This window comes from Balaenoptera acutorostrata, chromosome 15, assembly GCF_949987535.1.
Source record: "Balaenoptera acutorostrata chromosome 15, mBalAcu1.1, whole genome shotgun sequence".
Taxonomy (NCBI): Eukaryota; Metazoa; Chordata; class Mammalia; order Artiodactyla; family Balaenopteridae; genus Balaenoptera; species Balaenoptera acutorostrata.
Genome location: NC_080078.1, coordinates 64,889,591 through 64,915,571, shown reverse-complemented (window position 1 = coordinate 64,915,571; position 25,981 = coordinate 64,889,591). Strand labels below are relative to the sequence as shown.

Below are 25,981 nucleotides of genomic sequence, written 5' to 3'. Positions count from 1 at the left end.
AGATGCTCATTGAACTCAGGAAAAAGAATGGAGGAACACAATGAGAGCTTCAACAGAAAGAGAAAATATAAAGAAGAACCAATCAGAGCTGAAGAATACAATAACTGAAATGAAAATCACACTACAGGGAACCAACAGCAGATTAGATTATGCAGAAGAATGGATCAATGATCTGGATGACAGGGTAGTGGAAATCACCCAATCAAACCAGCAGAAAGAAAAAAGAAACAGCAACAACAAAAAATGAGGATGGTTTAAGGGACCTCTAGGACAACATCGAGCATAGTAATATTCACATTATAGGGGTCACAGGAGGAAAAGCAAGAGAGAAAGGGACAGGAAACCTATTTGAAGAGATAATGGCTGAAAACTTCCTGACATTGCAAAGAAAACAAACACCCAACTCCAGGAATCACAGAGAGTCCCAAACAATGACCCCCAAAGAGAAACACACCAAGACACATTATAACTAAAATGTCAAAAGTAAAAGATAAAGAGAGAATTAAAAGCAGCAAGAGAAAAACAACTAGTTAAATACATGGGTGCCCCCATAAGACTAAAAGGTGACTTTTCAGCAGAAACTTTACAGGCCAGAGGGAGTAGCAAACATATTCAAAGTGCTGAAAGGAAAAACTTATAACCAAGAATACTCTACTTGGCAAGGTTATCATTCAGAATTGATGGAGAGACAAAGAGCTTCCCAGACAAGCAAAAGCTAAAGGAGTTCATCACCACTAAACTGAACTTATAAGAAATATTAAAGGGACTTCTTTAAACAGAAAAGAAAGGTTATAACTAGAAATACGAAAATTATGAAGAAAAAAAATCTCACCAAGAAAGGCAAACATATAGTAAATGTCATGGATCAACAACCTGCATAGCTAGTATGAAGGCTAAAAGACAAAACTAGTAAAATCATATATATCTACGATAATTAGTAAAGGTATACACACAAAAAGATGTAAAATATGAAGTTAAAAACATAAAATGTCAGGGGGAGATGTTAAAATATAGTGTTTTTAGAATGCACTCAAATTTAAGTGACCATCAACCTAAAATAGACTGCTAAATACATAGGTTGTTATATAAGAACCTCATGGTAACCATGAGCCAAAAACCAATAAAAGACACACACAATATAAAGAGAAAGAAATATAAATGTAACACTAAAGAAAGGAATCAAATCACAAGGGGAGAGAGCAAGAGAAAAAGAAAGGAATAGAGATCAATAAAAATTACCAGAAAACAATTAACAAAATGGCAATAAGTATATACCTATCAATAATTACTTTAAATGTAAATGGACTATACATTCCAATCAAAAGACACAGGGTGGCTGAATGGATTAAAAAACAACCCCCAACATATATGCTGCCTAGAAGAGACTCACTTCAGACCTAAAGACACACACACTAAAAGTGAGGGGACAGAAAAATATATTCCATGCAAATGGGAACAAAAAAGAAAGCTTGGGTAGCAATATTTATAAGAGGCAAAATAGACTTTAAAACAAAGACTGTAACAAGAGATAAAGAAGGGTGTTACATAATGATAATGGGATCACTCCAAAAAGAAGATATAATACTTATAAATATATATGCACCAACATAGGAGCATCTAAATACATAAAGCAAATATTAGCAGACATAAAGGAAGGAATTGACAGGAATTCAAAAATGGTAGGGGACTTTTTTTTTTATTTTAATTAATTAATTAATTTTTGGCTGTGTTGGGTCTTCGTTTCTGCGTGAGGGCTTTCTCTAGTTGCGGCAAGTGGGGGCCACTCTTCATCGCGGTGTGCGGGGGCCTTTCACTATCGCAGCCTCTCTTGTTGCGGAGCACAGGCTCCAGACGCGCAGGCTCAGTAGTTGTGGCTCACGGGCCTAGTTGCTCCGCGGCATGTGGGATCTTCCCAGACAAGGGCTCGTACCCGTGTCCCCTGCATTAGCAGGCAGATTCTCAACCACTGCGCCACCAGGGAAGCCCATGGTAGGGGACTTTAACACCCCACTTACATCAGTGGATAGATCATCCAGAAAGAAAAACAGTAAGGAAACATTGGCCTTAAACTACACTTTAGACCAATGAATTTAGTAGATATATAAAGAATATTCCATCCAAAAACTGCAGAACACACATTCTTTTCAAATGCACATGAAACATACTCCAGGATAGATCACATGTTAGGGCACAAAACAAGTCTCAATAAATTAAGGAAGACTGAAATCCTATCAACCCTCATTTCTGACCACAACAGTATGTGACTAGAAATCAACTACAAGAAAAAAACTAGAAGAAACACAAACACATGGAGTCTAAACAACATGGTACTAAACAACCAATGGATCACTGAAGAAATCAAAGAGAACAAAAATGCTGGAGACAAATAATAATGGAAACACAATACTGCAAAATCTATGGAACACAGCAAAGGCAGTTCTAAGTGGGAAGTTTATAGTGATACATGCCCATGTCAGGAAACAAGAAAAATCTCAAATAAACAATCTAACCTTACACCTAAAAGAACAATAAAAAGAACAACCCCCCCACCAAAGTTAGTAGAAGGAAGGAAACAGTAAAGATCATAGTGGAAATAAATGAAATAGAGGCAAAAACTAGAAAAGATTAATGAGACTAAGAGCTAGTTCTTTGAAAAGTTAAACAAAATTGATAAATCTTTCGCCAGAATCATCAAGAAAAAAAAAAGAGAATGGGCTCAAATAAATAAATAAATCAGAAATGAAAGGATAATTTACAACTGACATCACAGAAATACAAAGGATCATAAGAGATTACTACGAACAATTATATGACAACAAATTGGACAACCTAGAAGTAATGGATAAATTCCTAGAAACATATCTTTCCAATATTGAATCAGAAGAAACAGAAAATCTGAACAAACATTACTAGCAATTAAATTGATTCAGTAATCAAAAAACTTCCAACAAACTAACACACAGCTTCACAGGTGAATTCTACCAAGCATTTAAAGAAGAGTTAATACCTATCTTTCTCAAACTATTCCAAAATTGATGAGGAAGGAATGCTGCTAAACTCATCCTATGAGGCCAGCATTACCCTGATACCAAAACCAGACAAAACATCACAAAAAAGGAAATTACAGGCCATATCCCTGATGAATATAGGTGCAAAAAAACTCAACAAAATGCAGGAAAACTGAATTCAACAATACATTAAAAGGATCATACATCATTATCTAGTGGAATTTATCCCAGAAGAGCAAGGATGGTTTGATATCTGCAAATCAATCAATGTGATACCACATTAACAAAACAAAAGATAAAAATCATATGATCTTCTTAAAAATGGAGAAAAACTTCTGACAAAATTCAACATCCATATATTATAAAAATTCTCAACAAAGTGGATATAAAGGGAACATACCTCAACATAATAAAGGCCATATATGACAAACCCATAGCTACCATGATACTCAATGGTGAAAAGCAGAAATCGTTTCCTCTAAGATGAGGAACAAGACAAAGATGCCCACTCTTGTCACTTTTATTCAGCCATACTAATGGAAGTTCTAGCCACAGCAATCAGACAAGAATAAGGAATAAAGGACATCCAAATTTGAAAGGAAGAAGTAAAACTGTCACTGTTTGCAGATGACACGATACTATATATAGGAAACCCTAAAGACTCCACCAAAAATTACTAGAACTAATAAATAAATTCAGTAAAGTTGCAGGATACAAAATTAATACACAGAGATCTCTTGAGTTTCTACACACTAATAACTATCTAACAGAAAGAGAAATTAAGAAAACAATCCCATTTATAGTGTCATCAAAAAGAATAAAATACTTAGGAATAAATTTAACCAAGCAGGTGAAAGACCTGTATTCTGAAATCTATAAGACATTGAGAGAGGAAATTGAAGACAACACAAATTAATGGAAAGATACACCATGCTCATGAATTTGAAGAATTAATTGTTAAAATATCCATACTACCCAAAGTGATCTACAGATTCAATGCAATCCCTATCAAACTACCAATGGCATTTTTCATAGAACTAGAACAAATAATTCTAAAATTTGTATGAACCACGAAAAATCCTGAATAGCCAAAGCAATCTGAGAAAAAAGAACAAATCTGGAGGTATCAAGGGCCCTGATTTCAGACTATACTACAAAGCTATAGCAATCAAAACACTATGGTACTGGCACAAAAACAGACACATATATCAATGGTACAGAATAGAGAGCCCAGAAATAAATCCACACTTATATGGTCAATTAATCTATGACAAAGGAGGCAAGAATATATAATGGGGAAAAGACAGCTTCTACAATAAATGGTGTTGGAAAACTGGACAGCTACATGCAAAAGAATCAAACTGGACCATTTTCTTACACCATATACAAAAATAAATTGAAAACGGATTAAAGACTTACCTGAAATCATAAAACTCCTAGAAGAAAACACAGGTAGTGAACTCTTTGACACTGGTCTTAGCAATACTTTTCTTGGATCTGTTTCCTCAGGCAAGGAGAACAAAAGCAAAAATAAACAAATGAGACTACATCAAACTAATAAGCTTTTGCACTGCAAAGGAAACTATCAACAAAGCAAAAAGGCAGCCAACTGAATGGGAGAAGATATTTGCAAACAGTATATCTGATAAGGGGTTAATATTCAAAATATACAGAAGACTCATACCACTGGAAAAAAAAAACCCAATTAAAATATGGTCAGAGGACCTGAATAGACATTTTTCCAAAGAAGACATACAGATGGCCAGCAGATACATGAAAAGATGCTCAACGTCACTAATCATCAAGGAAATGGAAATCAAAACCGTGATGAAATACCTCCCACATGTCAGAATCACTATCATCAAAAAGACAACAGGGGGGACCTTCAAGATGACAGAGGAGTAAGACGTGGAGATCACTTTCCTCCCCACAAATACATCAAAAATACATCTACATGTGGAACAACTCCTACAGAACACCTACTGAACGCTGGCAGAAGACATCAGACTTCACAAAAGGCAAGAAAATCCCCATGTACTTGGGTAGGGCAAAAGAAAAAAGAAAAAACAGAGACAAAAGAATAGGGGTGGGACCTGCACCTCTGGGAGGGAGCTGTGAAGAAGGAAAAGTTTTCACACACTAGGAAGACCCTTCACTGGCGGAGACAGGGCGTGGGCGGGAGGGGAAGCTTCGGAGCCACAGACGAGAGCACAGCAACAGAGGTGCAGAGGGCAAAGCGAAGAGATTCCCCCACAGAGGATTGGTGTGGACCAGCACTCACCAGCCTGAGAGGCTTATCTGCTCACCTGCCAGGGCGGCTGGGGGCTAGGAGCTGAGGCTCGGGCTTCAGAGGTCATATCTCAGGGAGAGGACTGGGATTGGTCGTGTGAACACAGCCTGAAGGGGGCTAGTGCGCCACAGCTAGCTGGGAGGGAGTCCGGGAAAACGTCTGGACCTGCCTAAGAGGCAAACGACCATTGTTTTGGGGTGCACGAGGAGAGGGGATTCCTTCCCTATCTGCCCACAGAAGGCAGAGCACCGCCTAAACGAGCTCCAGAGATGGGCGCAAGCCATGGTTATCAGCTTGGACCCCAGAGATGGGCATGAAATGCTAATGCTGCTGCTGCAGCCACCAAGAATCCTGCGTGCAAGCACAGGTCACTATCCACACCCCACCAGGAGCCTGTGCAGCACACCACTGCCAGGGTCCCGTGATCCAGGGACAAGTTCCCCGGGAGAACACACGGTGCACCTTAGGTTGTTGCAACATCACGCTGGCCTCTGCCACTGCAGGCTTGCCCTGCATTCCAATTATAACTACTGTACCCCTCCCTCTCCCTGGCCTGAGTGAGCCAGAGCCCCCTAGTCAGCTGCTCCTTTAACCCTGTCCTGTCTGGGTGGGAACAGATGCCTGAAGGTGACCTACACAAAGAGGTGGGGCCAAAACCAAAGCTGAACCCCAGGAGCTGTGCGAACAAAGAAGAGAAAGGGAAATTTCTCCATGCAGCCTCAGGAGCAGCAGATTAAATCCCCACAATCAACTTGATGTACCCTGCATTTGTGGAATACCTGAATAGACAATGAATCACTGCAAAATTGAGGCGGTGGACTTTGGGAGCAACTGTAGTCTTGGGGTCTGCTGTCTATGACTGATTTGTTTCTGACTTTTATGTTTATCTTAATATAGTTTTTAGCACTTGTTATCATTGGTGGATTTGTTTATTGCTTTGGTTGCTCTCTTCTTTTATTATTATTATTATTATTTTTTTTAAAGGAATTCCTTTATTTTTTTTTATTATTTATTTATTTATTTATTTATTTTTGGCTGTGTTGGGTCTTCGTTTCTGTGCGAGGGCTTTCTCTAGTTGTGGCGAGCGGGGGCCACTCTTCATCGCGGTGCGCGGGCCTCTCACTATCGCGGCCTCTCTTGTTGGGGAGCACAGGCTCCAGAAGCGCAGGCTCAGTAGTTGTGGCTCACGGGCCTAGTTGCTCCGCGGCATGTGGGATCCTCCCAGACCAGGGCTCGAACCCGTGTCCCCTGCATTAGCAGGCAGATTCTCAACAACTGCGCCACCAGGGAAGCCCCTATTTTTTATTTTAATAATTTCTTTTCTTTCTTTTTTTTCTCCCTTTCCTTCTGAGCCGTGTGGCTGACAGGGTCTTGGTGCTCCAGCTAGTGTTAGGCCTGAGGTGGGAGAGCTGAGTTCAGGACATTGGACCACCAGAGACTTCCCGGCCCCACATAATATCACTCTGTGAGAGCTCTCCCAGAGATCTCTATCCCAAAGCTAAGACCCAGCTCCACCCAACGTCCAGCAATCTCCAGTGCTGGACGCCCAATGCCACTCAACTAGCAAGACAGGAGCACGACCCCACCAATTAGCAGAGAGGCTGTCTAAAATCATACTAAGTTCACAGACACCCCAAAACACATCACCAGACGTGTCCCTGCCCACCAAAAAGACAAAATCCAGCCCCACCCACTAGAACACAGGCACCAGTCCCCTCCACCAAGAAGCCTACACAACTCACTGGACCAACCTCACCCACTGAGGGCAGACACCAAAAACAACGGGAATGGCAAACCTGCAGCCTGCAAAAAGGAGACCCCAAACACAGTAAGTTAAACAAAATGAGACAACAGAGAAATATTCAGCAGATGAAGGAGCAAGGTAAAAACCCACCAGACCAAACAAATGAAGAGGAAATAGGCAGCCTACCTGAAAAAGAATTCGGAGTAATAATAGTAAAGATGATCCAAAATCTTGGAAATAGAATGGAGAAAACACAAGAAACGTTTAACAAGGACCTAGAAGAACTAAAGAGCAAACAAACAATGATGAACAAAACAATAAATGAAATTAAAAATTCTCTAGAAGGAATCAATAGCAGAATAACTGAGGCAGAAGAACGGATAAGTGACCTGGAAGATAAAATAGTGGAAATAACTGCTGCAGAGCAGAATAAAGAAAAAAGAATGAAAAGAATTGAGGATAGTCTCGGAGACCTCTGGGACAACATTAAATGCACCAACACTCGATTATAGGGGTCCCAGAAGAAGAAGAGAAAAAGAAAGGGTCTGAGAAAATATTTGAGGAGATTATAGTTGAAAACTTTCCTAACACGGGAAAGGAAATAGTCAATCAAGTCCAGGAAGCACAGAGAGTACCATACAGGATAAATCCAAGGAGAAGCATGCCAAGACACACATTAATCAAACTATCAAAAATTAAATACAAAGAAAAAGTATTAAAAGCAGCAAGGGAAAAGCAACAAATAACATACAAGGGAATCCCCATAAGGATAACAGCTGATTTTTCAGCAGAAACTCTGCAAGCCAGAAGGGAGTGGCAGGACATATTTAAAGTGATGAAAGGGAAGAACTTACAACCAAGATTACTCTACTCAGCAAGGATCTCATTCAGATTTGACAGAGAAATTAAAACCTTTACAGACAAGAAAAAGTTAAGAGAATTCAGCACCATCAAACCAGCTTTACAACAAATACTAAAGGAACTTCTCTAGGCAGAAACACAAGAGAAAGAAAAGACCTACAAAAACAAACCCAAAATGGTAATAACAACACACATATCAATAATTACCTAAATGTAAATGGATTAAATGCTCCAACCAAAAGACATAGACTGGCTGAATGGATACAAAAGTAAGACCTGTATATATGTTGCCTACAAGAGACCCACTTCAGACCTAGGGACACATAGAGACTGAAAGTGAAGGGATGGAAAAAGATATTCCATGCAAATGGAAATCAAAAGAAACCTGGAGTAGCAATTCTTATATCAGACAAAATAGACTTTAAAATAAAGGCTATTATAAGAGACAAAGAAGGACACTACATAATGATCAAGGGATCAATCCAAGAAGAAGATATAACAATTGTAAATATTTAGGCACCCAACATAGGAGCACCTCAATACATAAGGCAAATGCTAACAGCCATAAAAGGGGAAATCGACAGTAACACAATAATAGTAGGGGACTTTAACACCACACTTTCACCAATGGACAGATCATCCAAAATGAAAATAAATAAGGAAACACAAACCTTAAATGACACATTAGACAAGATGGACTTCATTGATATTTATAGGACATTCCATCCAAAAACAACAGAATACACATTTTTCTCAAGTGCTCATGGAACATTCTCCAGGATAGATCATATCATGGGTCACAAATCAAGCCTTGGTAAATTTAAGAAAACTGAAATTGTATGAAGTATCTTTTCCAACCACAACGCTATGAGACTAGATATCAATTACTGGAGAAAAAACTGTAAAAAATACAAACACATGGAGGCTAAACAATACACTACTAAATAACAAAGAGATCACTGAAGAAATTAAAAAGGAAATCAAAAAATACCTAGAAACAAAGGACAAAGAAAAAACGACGACTCAAAACCTATGGAATGCAGCAAAAGCAGTTCTAAGAGGGAAGTTTATAGCTATACAAGCCTACCTCAAGAAACAGGAAAAATCTCAAATAAACAGCCTAACCTTACAGCTAAAACAATTAGAGAAAGAAGAACCAAAAAACCCCAAAGTTAGCAGAAGGAAAGAAATTATAAAAATCAGATCAGAAAGAAGTGAAAAAGAAATGAAGGAAGCAATAGCAAAGATCAATAAAACTAAAAGGTGGTGCTTTGAGAAGATAAACAAATTGATAAACCATTAGCCAGACTCCTCAAGAAAAAAAGGGAGAAGACTCAAATCAACAGAATTAGAAAAGAAAAGGAAGTAACAACTGACACTGCAGAAATAAAAGGATCATGAGAGATTACTGCAAGCAACTACATGCCAATAAAATGGACAACCTGGAAGAAATGGACAAATTCTTAGAAAAGCACAACCTGCCAAGACTGAACAAGGAAGAAATAGAAAATATAAAGAGACCAATCACAAGCACTGAAATTGAAACTGTGATTAAAATCTTCCAACAAACAAAAGCCCAGGACCAGATGGCTTCACAGGCGAATTCTATCAAACATTTAGAGAACAGCTAACATCTATCCTTCTCAAACTCTTCCAAAATATAGCAGAGGGAGGAACACTCCCCAACTCATTCTACGAGGCCACCATCACCCTGATACCAAAACCAGACAAAGATGTCACAAAAAAAGAAAATTACAAGCCAATATCACTGATGGACATAGATGCAAAAATCCTCAATAAAATACTAGCAAACAGAATCCAACAGCACATTAAAAGGATCATACACCATGATCAAGTGGGGTTTATCCCAGGAATGCAAGGATTCTTCAATATACACAAATCAATCAATGTGATACACCATATTAACAAACTGAAGGATAAAAGCCATATGACAATCTCAATAGATGCAGAAAAAGCTTTCAACAAAATTCAACACCCATTTATGATAAACACTCTCCAGAAAGTAGGCAAAGAGGGAACCTACCTCAACACAATAAAGGCCATATATGACAAACCCACAGCCAACATCGTTCTCAATAGTGAAAAACTGAAACCATTTCCTCTAAGATCAGGAACAAGACAAGGTTGCCCACTCTCACCACTATTATTCAACATAGTTTTGGAAGTTTTAGCCACGGCAATCAGAGAAGGAAAAGAAATAAAAGGAATCCAAATTGGAAAAGAAGAAGTAAAGCTGTCACTCTTTGCAGATGACATGATACTATACATAGAGAATCCTAAAGATGCTACCAGAAAACTACTAGAGCTAATCAATGAATGTGGTAAAGTAGCAGGATACAAAATTAATGCACAGAAATCTCTTGCATTCCTATACACTAATGATGAAAAATCTGAGAGAGAAATTAAGGAAACACTCCCATTTACCACTGCAACAAAAAGAATGAAATACCTAGGAATAAACCTACCTAAGGAAACAAAAGACCTGTATACAGAAAACTATAAGACACTGATGAAAGAAATTAAAGATGATACACACAGATGGAGAGATATACCATGTTCTTGGATTGGAAGAATCAACATTGTGAAAATGACTATACACCCAAAGCAATCTACAGATTCAATGCAATCCCTATCAAACTATCAATGGCATTTTTCACAGAATTAGAACAAAAAATTTCACAATTTGTATGGAAACACAAAAGACCCCGAAAAGGCAAAGCAATCTTGACAAAGAAAAACGGAGCTGGAGGAATCAGGCTCCCTGACTTTAGACTCTACTACAAAGCTACAGTAATCAAGACAGTATGGTACTGGCACAAAAATAGAAATATAGATCAATGGAACAGGATAGAAAGCCCAGAGATAAACCCATGCACATATGGTCACCTTATCTTTGATAAAGGAGGCAAGAATATACAGTGGAGAAAAGACAGCCTCTTCAATAAGTGGTGCTGGGAAAATTGGACAGCTACATGTAAAAGAATGAAATTAGAACACTTCCTAACACTGTATACAAAAATAAACTCAAAATGGATTAGAGACCTAAATGTAAGGTCAGACACTATCAAACTCTTAGAGGAAAACATAGGCAGAACACTCTCTGACATAAATCACAGCAAGATCCTTTCTGACCCACCTCCTAGAGAAATGGAAATAAAAACAAAAATAAACAAATGGGATCTAATGAAACTTAAAACCTTTTGCAGATCAAAGGAAACCATAAACAAGAGGAAAAGACAACCCTCAGAATGGGAGAAAATATTTGCAAACAAAGCAACTGACAAAGGATTAATCTCCAAAATATACAAGCAGCTCATGCAGCTCAATATCAAAAAAACAAACAACCCAATCAAAAAATGGGTGGAAGACCTAAATACACATTTCTCCAAAGAAGATATACAGATTGCCAACAAAGACCTGAAAGGATGCTCAACATCACTAATCATTAGAGAAATGCAAATCAAAACTGCAATGAGGTATCACCTCACACCGGTCAGAATGGCCATCATCAAAAAATCTACAAACAATAAATGCTGGAGAGGTTGTGAAGAAAAGGGAACCCTCTTGCACTGTTGGTGGGAATGTAAATTGATACAGCCACTATGGAGAACAGTATGGAGGTTCCTTAAAAAACTAAAAATAGAACTACCATATGGACATATACTCTGAGAAAACCATAATTCAAAAAGAGACATGTACCACAGTGGTTAGTGCAGCACTGTTTACAAGAGTCAGGACATGGAAGCAACCTAAGTGTCCATTGACAGATGAATGGATAAAGAAGATGTGTCACATATATACAATGGAATATTACTCAGCCATAAAAAGAAACGAAATTGAACTATTTGTAGTGAGGTGGATGGACCTAGAGTCTGTCATACAGAGTGAAGTAAATCAGAAGGAGAAAAACAAATACCGTATGCTAACACATATATATGGAATCTAAAAAACAAATGTTTCTGATGAACCTAGTGGTAGGACAGGAATAAAGACGCAGACCTAGAGAATGGACTTGAGGACGTGGGGAGGGGGAAGAGTAAACTGGGACAAAGTGAGAGAGTAGCATTGATATATATACACTACCAAATGTAAAATAGCTAGTGGTAAGCAGCTGCATAGCACCAGGAGATCAGCTCGGTGCTCTGTGACCACCTAGAGGGGTGGGATAGGGAGGGTGGGAGGGAGATGCAAGAGGAAGGGGATATGGGGATATATGTATGCATTTAGCTGATTCACTTTGTTATACAGAAGAAACTAACACAACATTGTAAAGCAATTATACTCCAATAAAGATGTTAAAAAAAAAATAAAACAAAAGAAGACAACAGATAACAATGATTGGTGAGGATGTGGAGAAAACTGAACCTTTGTGGACTGTTAGTGTGAATATAAATTGGTACAGCCACCATGGGAAATAGTATGGAGGTTCCTCAAAAAATTAAAAATAGAACTACCATATGATCTAGCAATTCCATTTCTGGGTGGAAAACAAAAGGAAATGAACCCACTAATTTAAAACATATATGAACAATATATGTTCAGTGAACAATAATGTTCATTGCAGCATTATTTACGACAGCCAAGCTATGGAAGCAATCTAAATATCCACTGATATATGAATGGATAAAGAATATGTGGTATATATACACAATGGAATATCATCAACTATAAACAAGAATGAAATCTTGCCATTTGCCACAACATGCCACAACTTATGCTAAGTGAAATAAGTTGGACAGACAAATACCATATGTTTTCACTTATGTGTGGAATCTAAAAAAACAAAACAAACAAAACAAAACAGAAATAGACATAGATACAGAGAACAAACTGTATCAGAGAACAGAGAACAAACTGATTGCCAGAGGGGACAGCTGTAGGGGGTTGGGTGAAATAGGTGAAGGAGATTAAGAGGGACAAACTTCCAGTTATAAAATAAATAAGTCACAAGATGTAATATACAGCATAAGAAATATAGTCAGTAATACTGTAATATCTTTGTACGGTGACAGATGGTTATTAGACCTATCATGGTGATCATTTCGTAATGTATTTAAATGTCAAATCACTATGTTGTACACCTGAAACTAACATAATATTGTATGTCAACTATACTTCAATAAATAAATAAATAAAATTTATGTGGAAATGCAGAAGTTCAAGAATAGCCAAGACCTCCTGGGGAAGACCAGAAACATGAAAAACTTATTCTATTATGTATTAAGTCTCATTATAGTAGCTACAGTATTTGACACAGCATGGAATTGGCACAAAGACGAACTAATAGATAAATAGAAAAAAATGGACATCCCAGAACCAGATTCACATATAGAACATTGGTAAATTATAAAAGGAATTAATGGTCTTTTCAGTACATGATCCTGGGTCAACTGGATATCCATATGGAAGAAAAAAAGGAGACATGACCTTATAGCATATCCTAAAATCAATTCCAGGTGGACAACGTTGTCAGACTACATTGCCACTAGCTATATTTAATTAAATTAATTAAAGGAAATAAAATTTAAAATTCAGTGCAACAGACATACTGGCTACATTTCAAGTGCTCAACAGCTGCATCATATTGGCTGTCATATTGGACAGCACAGATAGAGAATAGTTCTATCATTGCAGAAAGTTCTATTGGATAGCACTATTCTAAAAGAAATTATAGGAGAATATCTTTATGACTTAAGTAGGAAAAAATTTCTTAAACAGAATTTTTTAAAAAGATGCTAACCGTAAAAGAAAAGCTTGAAAAATTCAATTTAATTAATTTAAATTAGGAACTCCTTTTCAACAAATAACACTCTAAAGACTATAATGGAAGCCACAGAATGGAATAAGAGACAGATTTAGGGTGAGGCAAGTGAGGTGTTAAGCTTGGACACAATTTTTAAAGGGGCACCAAAAAAACCCCTCAGTAATCAAAACAAATAAGACGTTATGCAATATTTTTAAAAAGCAGAGTTAATTTTTAAAAATCCATGATGAGCAAAATGCCATAATTTTAAATAAAGATAGGTATCAGTATTTCTGAATTTTCCTTTGCCTCAGGCTCCAATATGATTTGACAGCATTGTGGGAAATGATATTTGCAACATGTACACAACAATGTCCATAATATTTAAAGAACACTTATAGACCAATAAAAATGTCAGACAACCCGACAGAAGAATAGGTTCAAGACCTGAAAGTTATTTCACAAAACAGTGTATCCAAATGGCCAATAAATATATTAAAAGGTGCTCAACTTCATTAGTCATCAAGGAAATATAAATTAAAATAAAAAAGCATTCCACTACTCTCCCACCAAAATGGCTAAATGTAAAAGACAGACAACACCAAGTGTTGATGAGGATGTAGAAAAAAACAGAAATCTCAGACATGGCTGGTGGGAGTGTAAAATGATGCAACTAATTTGGAAAACTGGCAGTATCTCTTAAAGCAGAACTCACACGTCCTATAATTCAGCAATTCCATTTCTAGATATACCCAATAGAAATGCATTCATATGTTCAGCAAAAAACTGTTCATAAATGTTCCTAATAGAACTGTTCATAATAGTCTCCAACTGGAAACAACCCAAATGTCCATCAATAAGGTAATGGATAAATAAATTGTGGTATATAAATTCATGAAATATTATAGAGCAATGAAAATAAAATATTACTATATGTAGGAATTCCCTGGCAGTCCAGTGGTTAGCACTCCACCCTTCCACTGCAGGGGGCAAAGAGTTCAATCACTGGTCGGGGAGCTAAGATCCCACAAGCCGCGTGGTGTGGCCAAAAAACAACAACGAAACAAACAAACAAACAAAATAAAACCAAAAAACCCCCAAAAAACCCCAAAATATTACTACATGCAATAACATAACTGAATCTTACAAACGTAATATTAAGCAAAAGAAGTCACACATCAAAGTATATACACACATACATAAACCCTCAAACAGGCAAAACTTAATTATGTTGTTAGAAGTCAGGTTAGTGGTTGCCCTTGGGAAGAAAGGGACTTAAAGAGGGCATGAGGGGGTTCTGGGTACTGGTAATGTCCTATTTCTAAATCTAGGTTTAGGTTTCCTGGGTGTGTTTATGTGGTGAAAATTCATCAAGCTGAAGGCTTTTTTGTCTAATAGAAACAGAAAAACTTTCAATAACAACTTTACTTAAAAGAAAATAAAAGTGTGTCCAGACTGTTCAGGATCCCAGTGAAGAGGGAGATCAAGATTTTAAAAATTAAGCAATCAAGTGACAAAGTCAGCTGTCACAACTGTCTCTCTCTGACCCCACTCCCTCTCCCCTAGCTAAGGCAGATACTTTCAGCTGTCATCTTATCCACAAGTAGGGGAAGCTAGTCTTTGTCTTCCCATTTGATGCACGGGAAGATGGCTGCCCTGAGCGGGTCAATGACTAGATTAAGGCCTCACAGGCTGTTAGAAGTAGATGCAGTACTAGAAACTGGTCTCCTAATTCCTATTCCTGAGCTTTGTGCACCAAGGCCTGCTGCTCCTGTGAATCAGGTCACCTGACCACACCGAAGCTCCAATCCGTGTATGCCTTCACTAGGGTCCAGTGAATTTTTCTCTGTGTCCCTAACTTACAGTGATGCTAAGGATGGGGATGGCCTCCTAATTTATTTCACAGTTGAACTAACTTAAAGCAGATACCTAGTCAGTCATCACTGTATACACTTCTCTGGAAGCAAATGTCAAAGGGTGCAACTACAGGACATAAGGAGGCAATTTTAAATAACCACTTTTCCCCCTTCTAAAAGTCCAATTACTGACTGTATTGAATGAGGCCTGATGGCACTTGAGAGCAGAACAAACCAAGGAAAGAGTGAAACACATACCGGATGGGATACTGTGTGCAGTGACTATTTCTAAACAAATGAAAAGAGTCACACTTCTCATCTTTTCATCTTTTAAATAAGATTTAAATTGTGGTTTAGAATGTTTTGAATTTAGTACTTTTGCTCCAAGCTGATTCTTCTTAAAAACACCTGAATATAAAGAAAGAATCTGTAAGCACGGGTTTCGGGAACGGATGGAGACAGAACTGGTGGCTGTCTAGCAGGCAATTCATGGCTGTGTCCTACCTGTGTGGGGGCCATCAGAAGGGCTTATGGACCTCTCCCCCGCTGCAATGCCCCCATTCTTCTTCTTTTTCCTCAAGAGAGCTGCCTTTTGAGCAAAATGCAGACCTCTAGGGGCTCTAGGGACTACTTTGGCCCCCAGACCCAGCTGCATAGGTATTCAAATTGGATACAGACTTTAGCTTTACAGTTCTTTCCAATTTTCTCCCCAAAATCTGAATAAATGTTCCCTACCCAACTGAAGTCAGTTTTTTCTCAAGCCACGATCTATTTCTTTGTGCGCATTCTCCCTGAACTATATATTCTTTCTTATGTCAATCAAAGATGACCCTCTGCTACCACCCACCATCCCCCCAACCCCAACACACACACCGACATCTGATCTTTTTGGTTTCTATTTTCTATTTCTTTTCTATAATAGCTCTTCTCTCTTTTTGACTAGTGTCCTGGCTCTTATGTCCAACTTTGAACACTTGGGCTCCTTTGCTTCCCCATGCTGGATTGTAACTGCATCTTTGCTAGAACGCTTACCCATATGTAGAAGTGCTCGGAAGAGAGAAAGATTCATGGTGTAACCAAAAGATGGCAAGTTTTATGTTATTTTAACTTTTGATATTCCTTCAGACTGACTTGAAGAACCAGAAACAGCCCTTTCCCAGATTGCATTCCAACCCCGAGCCACTTACACAAAATGAGGGTTACTGCACTAGACAGTAAAACCGCCAATTAAAATAATTGTCTTGAATTGGGTTATATATTTCCTTATATCCTTGAATATTCTCAGGACTCCAAAGCAATTGAATCCGGTATGTGGTTTCCTAGACCCACAGGTCTGTTTTTCAAAGCCTCAACCTGACAGAGACTGAAACCAAACACTTCAACCCACAATTTACTTCTTTTGAGGTAAAGATTGGTCTCCTTTCTACATCTGTCTGACAGGATGTTTGGGTGACCAAATCAAAAGGCTATAATGAGCCCTCCATTCCTGGCAATTACCTTTGCATGGGGCCATCCTGCTGAGGGTTGTGCCCAGAATGAAACCATCAGTGTCAGTGCCCCGATCCTTAATGAGATCCCTGTGGTTTAAGCAGAGCAGATGCAGACACATGCCCTACCTTCAACACGAGTGAGAGTCTTTTCCTGCATTTTCAGAGCAGTTTGACCAAAGGAACTATTGTAACTTCATGCTTCCAGCGTATGGTTCCATTTCTCCCTGGATTTGTTCTTCATATTATCTGTGTTGTCGGTTCATTGCAACATGGCTGCTCACTCCACGAAGGTTCTCCTTTCCTACACTTATCTCAATAGAGCTCTGCATTTTGGTACAGTGAAAGGCACAAACCTGCAGCCTTCTCTTCTCTGGTACTATCTCAGGTAACTGTACACAAGGCATGGGCAGGGGCCAGCTGCGTTTACAATAATTTGGGTGCTCAGATATAGGAAAATTCACACCCGAATAAGAAACTGTGATTACGAAACTTCAATTAGTGGAATGTACCAGGCAAAAATCATTTAGGCACCCAGGGCTTGGGGAAATTTTTACTATAGAAGAAACAAACAAAGTAGAAGAAAATGAGGAAGAGGAAGGAGGGGAGAGAAAGGAAAAAGAAGAGGAAGAAAAAGAGAAGAAGAAGAAATTGAGCTCATAGATATCATACTAAGCATAGATAACGCACTGTACCGAAACACCCGCTGAGAAAGAGAAAGAGATTTCTTCTTCCCACACTGAGCTCACCTCTCGCTGTACAGGGCACTGTTCCGGTAATCGTCAGTAGCAGCTTTCTGTGGTCAATAATAGATAATTCCAGATCAAAAGAAGGGTTCTGAAATCAAGATGTCGTTTTTTAGATCGATGGTTCTCAAAGTGGAATCCAGGGATCTCTGGTGGGTCGGCAAAGATTCTTCCAATCGTTCTGTGGGCTGGGTCAGTATGCAAAGCACAGAAGTATGTTGGGTGGTTTGTTTTTTTTCCCTTTGAAACAATATTTTCCACTGTGGATTTCGATCAAAACTTAAATGCATCAAAACAAACATGTTTAAAGGGAGCTACAAATAATCACAGGGATTCAGCAAAAACAGCTCAAAAGTGGTTTTTTGTTTGTTTGTTTGTTTGCTGGTTTGTTTATTTAGTCTAGTAAATAGGTGAGACACTCTTGTTTTGCTCAAATAGTCTAAGGACTAAAAATTTTGAGACTCACCAGTCCAGATGAAAAGACGAACCTTGCAAAGCACACGTCTTTGAGGGGAAGAAAGTCAGGTCCTTTCTCCCCTGAGTTTCCCATTTTCCGGTGTCATTTAGTTCCTGGTCCTCTCTCTCTGTACTGCTTTCTAGCTCAGTGCCCACAGCTCTGAAGTCAGAAGCAGCCACTGCCAAGAAGAACCCTTCTCTGCTGCCATGGCTGTCTTTACTCAGGTTTCTCTTCCAGGGAGCAGGAGCTCAGGTGTGGGGTGAAGGAGATGTCAATTGCAGCTGCAGCTTGGGAATGTCTGTTTTTCCTCATCCCAGCCCCACAGCAAGAGTTAACCCCAGGAGAGCCTGGGCTGCTGGAGGGGAGTTTTGTGAGCTACCTAATGACCCAATTGTTACCCATATATTGTAGCACAACAAAGCTGTCAGGCCATCTAGGCTGCCCAGATGCCATGAGATAAAATTTAGTACTTATGTCTACGTCTGCCTTTCCCTCTCTAACGGAGCAATGTGTACATTCAGCTATTTGTTGGACCAATTTGCACAGTGATGGTTTCTTAGAAGAATTTCAGAACGGATGCGCTGCCTATACTGCAGGTAAACAGTGTGGGAGCCGTAAATTAGAATGGACTCAGAGGCCTGTAATTGGATTTTGCTGAAGTATTTGCAACACCATTTACCTATTCGGATAATTCTGTCACATGTACAAAGTGCTCTCAGATAACTCAGATGTCACCCTTAATTACTCAGATGCTGTTAGCCCTCTCAATCCTTTGGTGCAGACCCACTCAAGAATAAAGGAAGCAATGTTCTTCTCACCTTGCTTGATAAGGTGAAAAGAACTTGTTTGCTCTTCGAATGTGATTGAAAAAAAAAAGAAAGAAAGAAAGAAAGAGGAAAAAACCAGTCCCAACATCTGAATGGAATTTATTACTTACCTCTCTGGGACCCCCTGGTTCTTGAATTTTTCAGCTAAGGATTCCCTCTTCCAAAGTCTGCAGAAGCTCAAGGACCCGCAGCCTGTCCGGGAGTGATACTTTGTTGCCAGTTACTGCAAGTTGGTTTAAATATGCTGTCAAGATGCTGTAGCTGTGACCAAACCCCTGGCAGGGGGAGGCGGGGCAGCACGTGCCACGTAAGCATGCTCCCGTGTTTCTGTGTGGACACCCAGTGGGAAGGATAGTTGCCACTTCTGGAGAAACTGAAGGTTCTCTCCTGTATTACATGATATTCCAGCCCGAAAATCTGCCTCATGCAGGTAAAGTCCACAAACTTACTCATGTCTTGAGGAGATCTATGTTTGATTCCTATTATGGCTAATGTTTCTGGGGTCCTTGGGTATCAAGAAAGAGGATCAGAGTATCAGAAGACCTGGTTTCTGCTCCGACTGCAGCTTACAAGCTCTAGGATTTTAAACTAATGTATCTGCTTTCTCTGAGCTTCAGTTTATCAGTACCATGGGTAAATAATATCCTCAATGGAGGTACTGGGGAATGAACTGAAATAATGATATGCAAAGTGCCTGATGGTGTTCCGTGCACGTGAACTGTGAGTGAATCTGGGGGAGCACATTGTGGCAAACGACGACTCAGCCTTGAAAGAGGAAGACTCCATAATTATAATGGGAGCCCAGGGAAGGGCTTCAGTGACTGCTAATACCTTGATTTACTGCAACTTTTTGGAGGATATTTGTTCTTAAGTTGAAATGGCGGAAAAGGCACTGAACTGGAAGTTAGGCAATCAGTGTTCTAGTCTTGACTCTAGTAACAACAAAGCTAGATGAGTTTGGGCAAGTCATTTAATCTCTTTGTGTTTGTATATATAATAGTGAGAGTCATACTTTCCCTTTCCAAAGTTTAGCATTATTGTGATGCTTAAATAAGATAGAGTCTATACAAAAATATATAGAACATGTTAAAATATAATTAATTTTGGTCAAAAGCTTCAAAACAATCCTGTCAACCTATCAGTGCTTAACACATTCTGGCACATGTGTCTGATACTTAATCCTGTTTCTGTGGCTGATAAGAATGAATTATAACTGGCAATGTCCTCACTGAATTCACCCAAATAGCCAGTCCCTTGCATTCTGTGTATAGCCCTTGAGGGGCAATGAGAAATAACATCAGGAGAGGAGCAAAGGCTCAACTCCAGCTTTTCTAAATTTCCTGCGAATGCATGGTTGGAGCTTCTAGAACGAGGGCCATGTCTTTGATGGCTAGAATTGAGGGTCCTGTTTGGAGCCAAAGGGCTTCAGGTGATTGCTCCCTGTTTTGACTTAAACATATAGTGGAGCAGGTCAGGGGGTCTGGGAGGCAGGCACAGTATCATCTTTGCAACTTTTTGAAGCTTAAGACAAATTCCCACCCTTAAATCCCTGATCACGCAACCTTGTAAACACTTACTTTCCACAGTAGCCAAGAAGGAGAACCATTCTCTCTATCAGATCTTTCATTTCCCTTCCCATCCAAGAAAATACCTGCAGAAGAAAGTTAGGAAAACTTATGTTTATTTGTTTTTGTTTTATTTTTTGCTTTTGCTTTTTCTTCCACGACCCAGCATATTGCAGATCTGCCCTGGGTGAACAGATTATGGGAGAGGTTTATGGAGCAGGCTCTCAACTCTGAGGTACTGAGGCTCTACCCCTTTCTTATAGTAAAAGGTTACCTGGAATGTTCCTCCCATTTATGGGTCAGCCTGGGCCCTGAAACAAAGCCAGCTGCCCCAAACTCTTCTGCATGGACATGGAGACTTGTGGACATAGAGCTTTCCCCACTAATGCTGCCTTTTAGAGGAAGCCACTGAAGTGATGGGCTGGGATTGGGGAGCAGGGAGGCAGCAGGTGGACAGTGAGAATTAGGATTCAATTTTTCCTTGAGTGCCTTGGCCTTGGTCTGCAAAGCAGAAGACACTGGGAGCTATCCCAGTTCCAGGCATGCAGCACCTCCTCCCCAAAACTTGTTTAGTGTCCTTAAACAATCCCCGCTCACGTAGCAGTAAGAACAGGAACCCACTGGAACTAAGAGAAGCCCTGGCGTTTAAAGTCCTAAAGCAGATCCAAATCCAGGCGTCCACATTAGAATCATGCAGTTTATCCTTTTAGAAGGAGTCATTAGCATGAATTTCGTTTTAATGCTTATGGATTCTATCTACCTCAGGAGCACCTTGGAAAAATCTAAGATAAATCTAAAAATCTAAGAAAAATCTTAGAGAACCTGTATCTAGTTAGATTCACAGTAAACAACTAGATAAAGGGCTGCTCGTTTAATATTTTTAAGGTGTGGGGTATGTCAGTTCATTAGAGATAAGAATAAATAGGGACAGTTTTCTTTTGGGGGGCATCTGGTCAGGAGGCCTTTAGGGGACCAGGATGTTCCAGGGAGTGGATAATCTCATTCTCTGGGCTTTATTGTTTGAATTTCTACCAATCTGGGTCTGAAGAGAGTCGAAATGGGCTATGAGTCCAAGAAAAGGAGGGCCCTTAGGTAGGGGGACTATACTTGTGAGTACAGGGCTGCCAGGATTGGGATAGGCACAACTCTCTTACTCCCAAAACGTGTTCCCTGGCTGGCCCTCCTTCCTCTAGTTTTTCAGGCCCTGTGATCTTTACTGCAAAGCAAACCATATGGTTTTGATTCTGGCTCCTGGCTTACTGAGAGTGTTTCATGTCTCCAGCGGCAGGAAGCCCTCCAGCCTCTTCAAGCAGCTGCTCTGGTATCTAAGAGAGGAGGCCAGCTCTTTTGGACTCCCTCACCAGCCGGGCATGGCAGCCCAGTGGAGGGCAACACACAGTGTGGAGAAAGGATAACAAGAATGGCTGTAGGGGTGAGGAGACACTCCTGGGATTCACAGAAGTAGACTCCAGGCTCTCCCACTTGTGTGTATCTGTCCAGAGAATTGACTTTTTCCCCTTAACGCTGCCCCTGGATTTCCATTTGAGTGTTCCTGGAGAAGGGAGAGCAGCGCCTAGTCCTTCTGGAAGTGATAGGGGAGGGAGGGAAGTCCCTTAAAAGGGACCACACAACGCATCTAATCCCATGGATTGGTGCTTCAGTCAGATGAACTTCTGGTGAGTTTCAATGGGATTTACTGGAAGAAAATTCTGTGATTTGAGTGGTAGGGACATTGGAGGTTAAGGGAAATCAGTCACTTCTCAGAAGGGATTGAAGCTACTCTATTGTGTAAGGGCTGACGGTATACTGACAGGCTAATGAAAGTCTTGAAGCAATCATTTTGTTTATTTATATAATGCTTTATAATTTTCAGTCATTTGATCTTGTCTCTAGGCCTGTGCTCTTGCTGACCTTTCCACTTGAAATTTTTTTCTGCAGATCCCCATATGGCTTTCTCCTTCTTATCCTCCAGATTTCAATGTTTCCTTGTCAGAGAGGGCTTACCTGACTAATGTCTCTTCACTCCCTATCACATCACTTTATTTCCTTTCTATAACTCATCATTATTTGAAATTATCTTGTTCATTTACTTGTTTTGGTCCAGTTATTCAACCATAATGTAAGCTCAATGAAAGTATCCCATCTATCTTGTTCACTGCTGTATCCTCAATGCCTAGAATAGTGCATGCGGAACCACAGGTATTCAATAAATATGTGCTGAATGAGTGGAGTGGGTTGGGAGAGCTAGCCAAGAAAAGCTAGGTAAAACTGGGATGAGATGCATATGGTCAGAAAGAACAGAAATGATCAGGAGAGGAAATTGAGACCAGTAATCAAAATCTCCTGAGAAGTGGAAATAGAAAGTGAAAATAAAAGAACCACATTTTGCCTGATGCCTTGCAGTTTTCATCAAATGCAGCAAATGTTTGTTAAGTACTCCTACTCCTCCGTGGCAAGCATTATGCTAAGAGCTGCGGATACAAAGATGAATGAAGTCATAGGATGGGGAGAATGAATGAAGAGGAGGGAGAGAGGAAGTAACCTCAGGAGTTGCTCTTTCAAGCCATTCACTGAGTTCACCGATAAAGAGACAAGTAAAAAACAGCTACATGAAAACGGGACAGAGACTATCAGGAGTGTTAGTGAACTTCAATAAGGGGAACATATTAGTGGAAACTACAGAGGAGATGATATTTTATTTGGGCCTGAAGATAAGTAAAGAGTTCATCAGTCAGAGAGGAAGAAAAAAGGTATTCCAGGCAAGGAAACAACATGAGCAAAGGCACGGAGGCGTGAAAGTACTTCTTATGCTTCGAAAAGCAGCAAGCAGACCAAATTGTTCCCCGTGACAAGAGTATAGTGTACATGGGGGAATGGCTAGACATGAGGCTAGAAACAGATGAAATGAAGTGGTGAAGGGCTGGCCTTATTATGGGCCACACTAAAGAATGTGGTCTTGGGACTTCCCTGGTGGTGCAGTGGTTAAGAATCCGCCTGCCAATGCAGGGGACACGGGTTCGAGCCCTGGTCCAGGAAGATCCCACGTGCCGGGGAGCAACTAAGCCCGTGCACCACAACTAGTGAGCCTGAGCTCTAGAGCCCGTGAGCCACAACTACTGAGCCCATGTGCCACAACTACTGAAGCCTGTGTGCCTAGAGCCCATGCTCTGCAACAAGAGAAGCCACCACAATGAGAAGCCTGTGCACTGCAATGAAGAGTAGCCCTCACTCACTGCAACTAGAGAAAGCCCGTGTGTAGCCAAAGACCCAACGCAGCCCAAAAAAACAATAAATAAAATAAATAAATTAAAAAAAAAAGAGAATGTGGTCTTAATCAAATCAGAACAACCTAGAATTTGTGAAATTCTTGGATCCTCATATGACCCCTGATGAATAGTGGTATGTTAGCAAATTCTCTCCATCTATTAAAAAAATCAATCAAAGGACTCTTGGATTGATGCCCAGATGTCTCATTGTACAATACCTTACAGGTGTGACCTCAATACAGTCTAGCTGAGGGTGTGGGAGAAGTGCTAGCCCAGGATGCTGGGCCCCCTGACTCTGACCCAAGGTCAGGCTGAGATGCTGGTGCCCCACCAAGGGTCTCATATAGCTAGGCTCAGGCTATATCCTGTGAATGAACTACAAGGACTCTAGGTAGCTCTGCAAGGGGCAGATGCCAATGGACAGGCTAGGGTGAGACAAGCAAGGTATGCGTCTAAGGTGCAAAATTTAAGGGGGTGTCAAAAATCTCAGTAATCAAAATAAGGATATTTTAATTAAATATTAAAAAATAAAAATTTATACAAAAAAAATCAGTAATCAAGATTGCTCTCTTCTGTTATTTCATTATCCAGTTCATTATTCAAGGGTTAGATGTGGTCTTGGGGTAATTCTCCCATAGGTTCTTCAAACTTCTTCCAGAGATCAGGCCTAAATGAGGCCAGCCCCAGGGAATTGGAATGTGGGAGTACCAGCTCCATCCTCCCTAGTCAACCTGGGACCTACACAGACGATGGGGGAGCCTAAGTTTGCTGCTTACTTTCAACCTGAAGCACTCCCCAGTCTGAGGCTGGAACATTATCAGTGTGGATCTCTACCTGCAGTATGGCCTACTGCCTCTTCCTGGACAGGCACCATACTCTGGGAACAAAGTATGAGATAAGCAGTGCTTTAGTGTTTAACAGGCTAACCTGCTTGAGGAATTAACTGTCTTATCTTCTGTGGTGTCAGCCATTTCTGTTCTTTGTGAAAGAATGAACTATTCCTATCTTCTACACTCGCCATCCCAAAAGAGTAACTGAGGGCCTTTTGTTCTGGAGATCAGGGCTTCATTTGCCTCAGAAAAGAAAAATAAAAGAAATCAACAGGCTTTTGTTTTTGAAATCAGCCCAGGTCTCAGAGGGGATACAGCTGTTTTGTCTGAGACAAAGAAGGGCTCTTAGGAGTAGAGGAGGGCAGAGGAGAGAGAATTTCCTGAGCCTGGCTCTGAAAGGGATGGTGCTAAGGAGCACTGCAGTCTCCTTGAGCAGCCAGGTCCTGCTCCCACTCTCCTACAGACCCCTGGCACAGTAGGACCTTGAATGGGGATGACTTTGTGCTCAAAGAGGTGACCAAAGGCACTGCTATTTTGGAGCCTCAACAGAGGTCTCTATGCCCCAGTTAGGTCTAGAGAAAGGGTCCTAGAACAGACAACTGTCACGGGCAAAGAGCTCCAAAGGCGTCAGGCACTGACTGAGAGACATTTCTGAAATACCCGTGAGATCCTGAAAAAAGGACCAAGATTGGATTTCCACCCACTGGTGGATGGGAGCCAAGGATATTTAATTTAGAGAACTACAGAAATATGACATATTCACAACCTGGCTCAAAGAAACCCCCAGCTTGATTTGTTTAACCCTGCCTCTCAGGAGTTGGAGGCTAGAAGTGTTCCAGGATATGGGTATGGGTATGCATGCTGCTCTGTGAGTGTGCCTCACACCTGAGCACCTATTCCTGTCAGCCTCATGTCAACTCAATAGGAGCCTGAGTCAAAGTGGGAGGAAAGGGAACTGGGCGGAGTGGCACACAGACTGGGACTGCTCAGGGCTGGGACTCCCTAAGCCTTACTGTGAAGTCCATCCACAAGTCTGCACTGCCCCCAGGTGGTCACATCAGAGCTCTGGTTTGGGAAGAAGAATATCTGAGCGGTGTGTGTGTGTGTCTCAGCAGAACTCTATGGAGACCCAGTAGTGGGGAGACAAGGGGAGAAACCAAGACATTCGATCATCAAATTGGGTACTGGAATGTTTAAGGAATGCCCTTCTTCAATATCACTATGTAATTTTTGGCATAAACTTAAAATATATTCAGAGAAATCAATTCAGTTCACTACCT

The 25,981-nt window shown here is 40.2% G+C and overlaps 1 protein-coding gene across 1 annotated transcript in view; it reads right to left on the bottom strand.

The window, feature by feature from the left end:
* Positions 1-19,178, bottom strand: part of ASIP (agouti signaling protein) — a 110,450-nt gene extending 91,272 nt beyond the window's left edge. The window contains exons 1-2 of the mRNA XM_057529940.1: positions 19,151-19,178; positions 17,760-17,806 (exon numbers count right to left, since the gene is read on the bottom strand). The gene's annotated coding sequence lies outside the window, so the exon portion shown is untranslated. The remainder of the gene's footprint in view (positions 1-17,759; positions 17,807-19,150) is intronic.
* Positions 19,179-25,981: the final 6,803 nt, after the last annotated feature.